We start from the raw sequence: 12,490 nt of genomic DNA, 5'->3' as shown, positions 1-12,490 counted from the left end.
CCAATATTGTTTTGTACTAAAATTGACGGACTAAAAAAATTTTTTTAGGAAACTAGCCTTGTTCAATATTATGCACAGGTAAGAAACAGAAACAAAAATAATCCAAGCCTATTCTACCTTCAACTAACAACGTTGTTACCGTGAAAATAAAATACAAACAAGCGGTATAAAATAAATCTTACACGCACATTGAACTCGCTCATATATCTTTCTTAGACTCACTTTCTGGTGATTAATGAACTACTTTGAGGCGGGTACTTTCAGTTTTCCTTAAGCTTTGTACGTGCGAACTTATAAGCTTACATCTTGAGAGCTTTAAGCTCCAGAAACAAAAGGTGAATTGACTGCCATCACATCACATCACATCACACAAATGGAAAGCTAAAGTGGCAGTGAGCTTTTTCTTCCGCTTACTACTTGTAGTTTGTTAGTTTTTCCCGGGGGAAAGTTAAACTGTCATTGGACACGCAACGAAATTAATCAGAAGAAAATAGGAGGAGTTCGAAGTCAACCATAGAGATATAGAGAGATGCCAACTAATTTATTTATTATTTATTTATTTATTTTGTTTTATTCAGAAAACAAACAGCTTACAAATATACATATAAATTGCATAGATACAGTGTAGTTGGTCAAAGCCTATAGTTTTCACCTCTATACAATTTAACAAATTTCAATTATGCGCTGAGTTCGAAACTCAAGTGTCGCATTAGAAATTCACACACACAAAGGAATCAAAATATGCGCTCATTATCCACTGCGGTATCGGTAGCAGTATTTAACGTTCGGATATTATCTTTAGTAGGTACTACGCAAGCAATGTAAACTGTTTACATTATGACGTCGCTGCTGTCATCATTGCTGTCACGAGCAATGTGTCCTGTTTTTAGGCATATTGCTGCAACACCGGCCCCACCCCCTTCTCACATCTCCCTTTAGTTTCTGTGATCTGTGAAGTCAACAATATTAGAGATTAATCATAATTTCATTCATCCTTGGGTTTGTTTGTAAGCCAATTTCAATTGAATACCATAGAAATGATCCCAATCAATAACGACGCCGATTCATAGCGTGTAATAGTTTTCCTTAATCTCTACGCACAATGGTCCACACATAGGGTTGCCAGGTCCAAAAACACAAAAGCCGGACTCGGTGCTTAATTTGGCCGGACATTTTACCCTAAAAGCCGGACACGCATTTTTTTACCATGCCACGCAATTAGTATCATAGCTCATGAGTGAGTTCTACTATCATCTTCGTCCTGATACGCGCATGTGTGCTTTCGACTGGCGCGGCAGCCACATAAAAAGCCTAACAAAAGCCAGACAGGCCGGACAAGACATTTTTTGGCCGGAAAAGTCCCTAAAAAGCCTAACATGTCCGGCTAAACCGGACACCTGGCAACCCTATCTACACATCAATGCGATCCCATTAGGATTGCTTATACTGTTGGATGAGCACAATCAGAGGGTGGGTAGAAGCCTCACTAATAAATAAATTTCGGATGATGCTTGCTTCCACCCTTGTTGAAGCTTCGCACCAAGAACTTGACCATCGTCATAAAGTAGCATCTCTATCGGTTTTCTTCAGAAATGTGGGAAGAAATTACACAATATAATTCCATCAGAAGGTGGTCTGGTTGCCTGGCGATGGCAGGGGCCGTCTGGGAACCAGATGCAGGGTAGCGCACCAGCCCTACATTGTGGACATTCCACCAGCTCGCACTAAGCGTTACGATAATTATTTTATAATGCGAACAGCTAGGGGCTGGAATTCGTTGTCTCCTGCTGTCTTTCAGTCCGGGCCTTTTCAAGGCGAGAGTGAATAGTGACTTACAGGGCAGATATGTACCATCCTATACTGCATCTCACTTAACATCAGGTGCGATTGCGGTCAAATGCTTGTTCCAGGTATAAAAATATGATATTTAATGGGAAGTAATGTGAGTCTACTACTATAAAGATATTGTATACAATATCAATATAGTTAATCGGTTATTCAGGGCACAAAGTGATCAAAGATAATTTCTTACAATAACATCAATAGGTATACAAAGAAAATGACCAAATAATATTTCATGGACTGAGATTTATCTATTAGAGGCCAGAGGGTTTAAATCCTCTTAGTTCGCAAAAAATACTGGACTAGTATCTAGCTTATAGGTACCTACATCAGGGTACTTCAGAAGAGTACATGGACTATTAGATTCGGGACTAATCCCACCTCTCGTTCCCACTGCTGCAACTCCTGTGTAACCAGGATCTACATCTTGACCGCCAATGAAGGTCAAGTTCGTTCCGGGGGAAAGTTAAACTGTCATTGGACCCGCAACGAAATTATTCAGAAGAACATAGGAGTAGTTTGAAGTTAAGGTTCGATTTCCCTGCAGTGCAAAGCGGATGACAGGTGACAAAACAAATGTAAATTAACCTTTAAGGAAAGATATTAGATATTGATATACCTATGTTCATCAGAAATAGTGTGGGATTCTAATGGTGAAATAATTTTTCAAATCGGTCCAGTAGTTCCGGAGTCTATTCAATACAAACAAACAACCAAGCTTTCCTCATAATAGTAGGTATTATAATGTACGGACGACGGCACGTCAACGTAACCACTGTGGGTTCTTGTGTAGTTGCAATAGGGGCGAGTTTTCAACAAAAATGGGTAACCCGATGTGCTGTCGTGTGTACTTATTAACAATAAATTTTCATTATTTTAATTGAATGCTGCAAAAACTTTTCAATGATAGGTACGAATACTTCTAAAGGGTTTTCTCTTGAGTTCTCAACTAAGTACTTCAATAACTTAATTAAAATATTAAGGGAGTGAATAAGCCAAGTTCGTTCATAAAAAATAAAATAATTTGACCAAATAACTCAATATCGTTATAAATAAACTGTCATGCTAAAGTATAAACTAAAGGACTATCTATTTTAATTATTTGTTTGACGTTCTTTAACCGCTTGGGTCCCAGACGGCATTCATAATGTTATTTTTTTTATTTTATTTTTATCAATATCCGTTCAGTAGTTTATGCGCGAAAGAGTAGCAAACATCTAACCATCCCCATAAACTTTCTCATTTATGATATTACTAGCTGTGTCCCGCGGTAAAACGTAGCCTATGCGTTAGTTCAGGATGTCAGCTAACTCCATACCAAATTTTATTAAAATCACTCCAGCCGTTTATATGTGAAGAAATAACAAACATACACACTCACAAACTTTCTTCTTTATAATTATTGTGAAAAATAACTTTTTTTAATATTGGGAAAGTTAATAACTATCGGAATTTCTAGATTCTCCACAGCACTATCGGAAAGCAAATTATTATTCTCGCATAAGCCATCGATTAAGAAGTCGCCTGGAGTTAATTCAGACTACCCGCAGTGCCACTTGACCTAAATAGGTCTAAGATAAGAACCTAGCAAATGGAAAAACGATGAAAATAAGCCAAGTTCTGCGATAATTGCGTACTTTGTTGTGCATTCATTATGGTATACAATAAGCTTTTATTTTATATTTAATTACCTTCGTTCTTCAAAAGAAAATATTACGCGGCTATTTTTATTCTTATTTTATTCTATTCTAGTGTTTAGGTAAACACATTTTTAGATACTAATGGTTCATAATATGGTATTGGTGTGTCATGAAAGAGGGCGAGAAATAAGATTTAAATTGTATCTAAGATCGTACACATAAACCTAAAGATAACGAACGAAAGAACATAAAAATAATAACAAACTAAATCGTTATAAGTCGTCGTTCGTCCAAACTTTCACGAAATTCATAACTTGGCCTGCCTTTTACCGTGCGCTCAACCTAGGCGAAAGGACCGAAGCCAGGGCAATTCGTAAGCGCCGATAATGGGCTATTTCACAGCTTGGCGCTATAAACTTTAGTGGCTATTATCACCAGTATTGCCAACATTGAGGGTAGGGAGAGTCCCTTGTTATGACTGGGCGAACCGATTTTGGGTTCGATTTAGGCTAATTCCTGAAATTGGGTTTGTTCAGGAATGAGGCATACATTTTCGAATAAAACAGACATTAGGGATGAAGAAGGAGTTATAAATAAGTAGCGGCCGCCCGCGACTTCGTACGCGTGGCTCATGTTTTACCCCATTAGGGGTTGAATTTTTCAAAATCCCGACTTAGTGAGCACCTATGTTCTAAAAGGAACCCCCATGCAAAATTTGAGACTCCTAGCACTTGTAGTTTCTGAGATTTATAGATATACCTACTCGTAGATAGATTGTGTAGTTGCTACCAAACATTTTGGTAATACTTAGAAGTAAAAACACGCGTGATACCTTAGCCCTGAATTAAACACGGGACTATTCCCACCTCTCGTTCCCACAGCTGCAACTCCTGTGTAGCCAGGATCTACAGCTTGACCGCCAATAACCCAACCAGTGAAGGTCAAGTTTGTCCCGGGGGAAAGTTAAACTGTCATTGGACCCTCAACGAAATTAATCAGAAGAACATAGGAGGAGTTCGAAGTTGGGAACCCTACTTCCCTCTAGAACAAAGCGGATGACAGATGACAAAACAAAGGTTAGTTAAAAGTAAATTGTTTCGATAATAGTAAAGTGATATTGCAGATTCCTGTTGCTAAGCTAACTAAAATTATACAGGGAAATCTATAGACAATTTAGTCGTAACTTAAATAAAGTTTCTTTTGTGATTGCCCTGAGCTAATGAAACTCCGACTGTAGCTCGTTATATCTGGAGCGCCATTCACCTCACGTAGTAACCAACGCGCTACTAACGCGCTACAGCAGCGCGACTGTATCGATGCAAACGCGCGACCGTGTCGGACGACATTGGGGAGAGAACGGAGGGAAATCGTCTGAATCGCGTTTGCATCGCAACAGAAGCGCGTTTATGTGGGCGAGGGGGCACAGCTAGCGACCGCATTGCGACTGTATCGATGCGAACGCGCGTCAGAATCGCTACTGCATCGCTAAAAAGTCGCCTAAGTACGTAGTATAGTCCTAACTCAAATAAAGTTTCTTTTGTGATTGCCCTGAGCTAATGAAACTCCGACTGTAGCTCGTTATATCTGGAGCGCCATTCACCTCACGTAGTATTGGTTCAGTCCTCTATGCGCTCTGTTTTGATTTCTGATCAATAGTGATGGGACATGGCTACTGTGATTACATTTATCGATATTATTTCTTTCCGTTTTCACCCTCACAGTGACAAAAAGACTATATTCTCATGTCGGCTATGATTTTGATTACATTTATTTTATCGATATATTGTTCATGTACCTACGTACAGGGTGAAACCCTGTTTGTTACAAAAAAAGGCTCTATCGAGCATATTATGCAAAACAAGGTCGTAATAATAACTTTTTTGAAGAAAACTTTCAGATTAAACTTTACGCAGAAAAAAATCCACGCCGACTGTGATTATGTTTAATTTTATTGATACATTGCCCTGTTGTGACAACAGGGGAAATCGGGGATAAAGGCTTTACCGAGCATCCCACGCAGAAAAACAAGGTCATAATAATAACAATTTTGAAGCTCTGAATTATCAAGATAAGCTTTGTAGGTACAAAAAATAAAGAAACGTTTTTTTTGGAAAATTTTCAAATTTTGTAAATCTGAACGGCCTGAGACTGTCATATTTGGACAGAATCTGTCGAGACATCTAGTCACAATGAAATAATGAGACGCTTCTTTCAATTTACTTAAGGAAAATTGAAGTTTGCTATTGCCTTGAAAAGACTAAGACAGGTCATATTTTTAGGACTTATATCGACACTATATCGATACTAAACCTTCTCCTCACTACCCTAGAATCTGCGTAACAACATTTACAACGCCGCTCATTCTAATATCGCACGTATTCCCTTCACATAAAGTGTAACTACTAACACATGAGTAAGAGAAAATGTTTGCTATGACAATATTCAGAACAATGGGTAGACATAAGTGAATTATTTGGAGCTATGTTTGTGGTATTAATTTGCCACACTATGTTTGTTTGTAACACATGTTTTCTTCTAGTAACTGAGAAATCTGGTAGAAAAAATAATAACAAATGAGAAGATTCGCATCAAAACCAAAGTGACCGACATAGCCCGCAGAATTGCTAAATCAAGTGGCAGTGGGCGGGGCATATAGCTCGCAGAGCTGATGGCCGCTGGGGCAGAAAAGTTCTCGAGTGGCGACCACGAGCCGGAAGACGTAGTGTGGGCAGGCCCCCCACTAGGGGAACCGATGATCTGGTTTCATAAAATCCGTCCTTAGTGAGCACCTACGTTCTAAAAATTTAAGACTCCTAACACTTGTAGTTTCTGAGATTTCGTGATGAGTGAATGAGTCAGTCAGTGACCTTTCGCTTTTATAGATATAGACTATTTAATTTTGTGTAATAGAGTTCAAATGTTCAAATTATCAAACATGATTTATACGAATTACCAAGCCAGATTCTAAGTTATTAATATTCCTTTTGCATATCTCAGCGCAAAGAACAAGGGAAACTTTTGGGTCTACTTAGGAGTTGGGGCGGTATTCTTTGGACGAAGGTGCACGGAAAAGGCAAAGAAGAAAATAAGCAATATTCGTTTTCGAGATAATACCATAGGTACAGTGATTTTCACAACGTAGGTACCACTCTAGCTTGCGGTAACCTTTTATCGCCCACTAAACATTCAAAATGGAAATAATTTCTCCAATAGCACCTCACTATACCACTAATGTATCTCTGTATTATCACTCGTAGTCCCGTTTTATCACCTTTTTTCGGTTTATAAGAGAGTTATAGCACCCTACAACACCAATTGTTAGTTTTCACTTTTTTATTAGTTGTCAAATATAATTTTTCTTTCTTTCTTTCTTTCTTTCTTTCTTTCTTTAGTGTCTTTAAGCTCTCTTATACATAAGCTCATTTATAGCAATTATTCTTATTGTTAGTTGGGCAATTTTTAGGAATGTAAGATAAGTACGATAAGGGACAAACTTAATGATCTTGATAGCTCACTTGTCAGCATTAGTTAAAAAATGATATTTTATTTCCTCTATTAAACTGTAATTTAAAAGGCGAACTAACGTGACTAAGTTTCTTCTTCCACTTCTTCTCAGCAACTACTTGGCCCCTCAGCCTATTTTTCTCTTTTTTTTAAGTCTAGATCCAGCAGTCTCCTTCTATGCTTTCCTTTCTCCACATGGCCGTCAATAATTTCAGAGTGAAATGGGCGATTTGTTACAACACTGTATTATTACTTTCGAATTTGAATGGAACAATATTATGGTATTTTTGTTATAAGTAATGTAAGTAGGTAATAAAATTTGAAATGAGTCTTAAGCCTATGTAAAGTTTTATTCATAATAATAATGTGCTTTAATGTAAATAGGTATTTTTCTTTGACCAACTAAAGTTGAAGTTCGTTTCAATTGTTTTTTTCGAAGTAAATTTTTTTTACATTTGTTTTTTTGCGAAAAAGTATCTTCATTGTCTCAAGGTCTGTCTAGTCTTCAAAGTTTAAAAGGGGCAAATAGTTTTTCACCCGTATTCACAACATTACTATGAGATCTCACACGAATCAATCACAGAACTCTATTCAACGCTGTGCGTTCGATTTGCTGCTCCACTTAAGCAAGCATCGTTTGTGAATACGGGCGTTTATGTCAGTACTTTACATAGTAACTTAACACAAAACACAAATACTAATAATTTTGTATCTTTCTTTAAATATTGTCATATATGAAATAATTTTGTATCTTTCTTTAAAGATTGTCATAATTTATTTCTCTTCTTAATGACATCTCTAATATCGTCCCATGCATTTTTTTCTCATAATTCTATTTATCTTACAGAATATAGTATAGTTCTGGATCTTCCTCCTAAAAATACTTCCATTACACTAAGCGCTCCTGCACACGACGCCGCCACCGCGCGGCCGCCGCGTCGTCGCCGCGCCCCTACACTGTTCATACGCGCCGAGTAAAACCGCCGCCGGGCCGCCGCCGCGCCGCCACCGCGCTGTCAAAGCATAATTTCGCCAGCGGCGGCGCGGCAGCGGTGTTCACGCGGCGCGTATAAACAGTGGAAAGGCGCGGCGGCGGCGTCGTGTGCAGGAGCGCTTACGAGGTTTCACTTCTAAGGAATAGAATAGAATAGAATAGAATAGAAAACTTTTTATTTGCAAGAAAGGTATACAAGCAGGTAAGACATAGATTAAAACAGAGAGAAATAAACAAGTGGACAATTAACTGCTTGTGCCCCTCTGACAAAAAGGCACCCGCTCAGCGTACATCAAGACCGCCAGGGCTTGTCTTGAAACTGATTTTCAGCGGGGGCCCTCTGTTGTCACGGCGTACCCCTGCTGACGGAGATGCAAGAGGAGAAAGGAGTCCACAAGTCCGGCAGCAGGGAGAACGCAGCAGGGGGGCGCAAAAGAAAAAGAGAAAACAAACAAAAAGAAAGAAACAAGAAAGCACCATAAAAATTAATTAATAAAAATAAATTCATTTCACATTAATTATAAATTACAATAATAATAAATTAAAATTATAATAAATTACAATAAATTTAGATTTTAATTATTAATTACATAATTAAAACACATTAAAAAAAAAAATAATAGATTAAAAATACAAATAAATTATCAAAAAACACCATTCTTTACTTATCTATTGCCATTGATATGTGGCCATAACCATAAGGCCTCAAGTTATTTAAAATCAATGGTAGAAAAGTGATTGAGGAAAGAAAAAAAAAAAAAGAGATTAAAAAAAAGAAAGAACTGTCACTTACTGTCAACGACCGACATGTGCACGAGATGTGAGAATAATTGCCACGTAAATTGATGAAATGTGGTACATTTAAAGGATATTTCAAGAAAGCAGTGCCAAATAATAAAACCAAATTAAGAGCAATCCGCAGCACTACAATCACACGAAAGGGAAGGTGAATAACATCCAGCATTGTAACCAATTTCGTGCAACAACTACGGATTACTAACATACAATAATGCAATGCAATACTATTATACAAATAAATTAAAGAAAATTGGTAAGAAATTAGTAAAAAAAAAAAATTACTATCAATATCATTAACATTTAACACTGAGCAACGATAAAACATAAATTTACAATTCCAGGACAGAAGAATACACTGAGTACCAACAGCAAAAAATAAATAAATAAAATAAACCCATGTCAGGAAACTAAACGGAGCCAAGTGGATGAGGACTGCACACAAGGTGCTGGAGAAAGTTAGGTGAAGCTGGAGCTGGAAGTGGACCTGCTCCCAGGCGTGTCGTGCATACATTTAAGGTAGGATTTTTTCCTTGACCTGTTGTGAAATAATGAGGTGGTTTTTAAGTATTTTTTTAAAAGTGTTTTTTTACTTGTAGGGCACGCAGAGGCGGTGGCAGGTCATTCCAACATTTAGAAGCAGCAAACCTGAAGGAGCCTCTAAAAGCTGCAGTACGATGTTTAGGGGTGTTAAAGATATGGGTGCATTCTCTTCTGGGATATCGGCTGAGCTCACGTGCCCACTCCAGCTTCAAGAAAAGGTACTTTGGCTTGGCTTTACTCAGAACACCAAACATCATAGTAGCAAGATGAAGCTTCCTACGCGCATCCATCTTTAACATGGCTGCAGCATTGAGGAATGGCGTAACATGTGTACGAGGTGGAATTGTGAAACAAAACCGAGCGCAGGCATTTTGCACTCTTTGGATAAGTTTAGCTGATTTTGTGAAAATACATGGACCATAAACAGTATCGCAATAGTTAAACTTGCTGAGAACCAGTGATTCGCAAAGAGCAATTCGAATCTTCTCACTTAAATATGGTCTTAGTTTGTATAGAAGTTTCAAACGGTAAAAACTACTTCTAGCACAATCAATGATGTGATTTTCAAATTTCAAATGGCAATCCATGGCCAATCCCAGATTTTTAACTTTATCAACCCTAACAATAGGCTGACCTACAATATTTAAAGTATTATCATTAAATCTGGCTATGTTCTTGGGGGTACCCATTACAATAAATTGTGATTTTTTAGGATTAAGAGTAAGACAATTCAGTAAGCACCATGTATTTATGTTATTTAGGTCTTGGTTAATTTTATTGACAGCAATCACTTGGTCGGCCGGGGCAAACGGTAGATACAGTTGCAAGTCATCAGCATATAAGTGATATTGACAATTCTTTATGCTGTTTACAATGTCAGCGCTGTACAAAATGTACAGAATTGGGCCCAAAATCGAACCTTGGGGCACACCACGAGAGACTGCACTCAGCTGTGAACGCAACAGAGTGCCATCCGTCTGTTTCAGCTCAACATATTGACTACGCTGAGTCAAATAACTATGAAACCATTTAACGGATCTGCTATCAAAACCATAGTATTTTAGTTTGGATGAGAGAAGAGATGTATTGATTGAGTCGAATGCCCGAGAGAAATCAAGCAATGTCACAATTGTTACCATGCCACGATCCTGTCCAGCCAGTATGTTGTCAACCACGTCTGCCAGTGCAGTGGCCGTTCCATAACCCTTCCGAAACCCAGACTGACAGTGTGGAAGAATATCACAATCCTCAAGGTATCGAGTGACTTGGTCGCACACTATCCTCTCAAGGATTTTAGAAAGACATGGCAGGATGCTGATAGGCCGTAGTTCCTCTACTGAGTTAGGGTGGCTTGTTTTAGGAATAGGTCTCACAATCGATATTTTCCAACTCTCAGGGAATGTGCTATCTAGTATAGACTGGTTGACCATCGCAGTTATGGCTTTAAGGGAGTAGGGTAAGGTTAGCCGGAGCATGTCCAAAGATAGGCCATCATGCCCCCGGGCATTCGACTTCATTCCTCTGATGGTCTTAAGAACCATCTCCTCACTGACTGTGTGCAGAGTAAAAGTAGCTGCATTGTTATGCCTATGAAACTCAAAGTAGGTCAGTTGAGAAATGGATACTTTATCCTCACCTGGCACTTTTTGAAAATGTGCATTAATAAGATCAGGATTGTTAAACATAGAGGGTATATCAGGTAGGTTCCCATTATCTGGCAGTACTGTAAGGCGTTGAATACGTCAAGTTTTTTTTTTACATAACAAGGGAAGTATTTGACCATAATCGCACCTGGTGTTAATTGAGATAGTACAGTCTAGGATGGTACATATCTGCCCTGTGTGCCTATTCACTCTCGCCTTGAAAAGGCCCGGATACAGTGTTCAGGAAAGACAGCAGCAGGCAGCGAATTCCAGTCCCTAGCTGTGCGCATTATAAAAGAGTTATCTGAGAGTTTTTTAAATGAACTTTTAGACTAAAATCCGAAACTTTCAAAAGGAATAAAGTCTCTTTCGACTTTCAATCTTGATATTATACTATATCTAAAGGGCTTCTTACCTAAGTGCTATCAGAATACGGGAGGAAATCGAATGATGGTGCAGTGGCTGTGACAATTTCCGGCTGTTAGCTTGTGAAAGGTTCTGAAATTCAGGCCCAAATATTGGCTGAATTTTCGAGACAAAGGAAGATTATTGGGTTTCGTTTGTAATATAATTTGACGTCTCTACAATTCATATTTATCTTACTATCTTGCTAATCCTACTTCCTTTCTACTAAAGGCTTCGATCAAAGACTTATGTAAATAATAAGTGGGGATAGAAAGATTATTTATTGTTTAAAAATCAGTAGGTAAAATATATCCTACTAATATTATAAATGCGAAAGTTTGGATGTTTTTACTCTTTCACGCAAAAACTACTAAACGGATTTTGATGAAACTTTACAGTATTATTGTTTATAACCCGAAATAACATATAGGCTATTAATTTATGATGATATGTGACAAACGGAATTTGACGCGGGTGAAACCGCGGGCAAAAGCTAGCTAGTTGGTTTATAATTTAATCTAATTGGGTCTCAGTTTTGACAGCTTTCTAGCAGTGCACAGAAGCACAATAAATTGTAAATTGCCATATCTTTGCTGATAAATTATAAAGCTGAAGAGTTTGTTTGCTTGAACGCGCTAATCTCAGGAACTACAGGTCCAATTTGATTTTTTTGTGTTGGATAGCCCATTTATCGAGGAAGGCTTTAGGCTATAACATCACCCTACAGCCAATAGGGGTGGAGCAGTAAAGAAAACGCACAAACAGGATTATTCAAACGGGAAATATTATTCAAACTATTTTCACACGTACGAAGTCGCGGGCACAGCTAGTCTTTTTATAGCTTTATTGCGTGTCCTAAACACAGTGGTTTCAAATTATCAGCTTAATGGGCCGCAACTATGACAGATTGATAATTGTCAAATTTACAATGGCGTCTGGCCTCAGCTGTCACTGTGACAAGGGTGTGACGCGTGTCAACCTTCCGCAATGTACTTCTGATTGATGATGGAAGCACTATTCTTTGGAAACTGAAGGTGGGACTCTCGCCCGTATTCACAAACATTACTATGAGGTCTCACAGTGCGCGTGGACGCTCAGGATGAGACGCGAACCAATCACGGAGC

The 12,490-nt window shown here is 38.3% G+C and overlaps 1 long non-coding RNA gene across 1 annotated transcript; it reads left to right on the top strand.

Moving 5' to 3' along the window:
• The first annotated feature begins 8,128 nt into the window (after positions 1-8,128).
• Positions 8,129-9,590, top strand: LOC135085763 (uncharacterized). Its single transcript, XR_010260210.1, has 3 exons — positions 8,129-9,031; positions 9,120-9,294; positions 9,375-9,590. It is a non-coding gene; the product is annotated as an uncharacterized LOC135085763 (long non-coding RNA).
• The last annotated feature ends 2,900 nt before the right edge of the window (positions 9,591-12,490 follow it).

This window comes from Ostrinia nubilalis, chromosome 29, assembly GCF_963855985.1.
Source record: "Ostrinia nubilalis chromosome 29, ilOstNubi1.1, whole genome shotgun sequence".
Taxonomy (NCBI): domain Eukaryota; kingdom Metazoa; phylum Arthropoda; class Insecta; order Lepidoptera; family Crambidae; genus Ostrinia; species Ostrinia nubilalis.
This window is presented reverse-complemented; position numbering and strand designations above follow the sequence as displayed.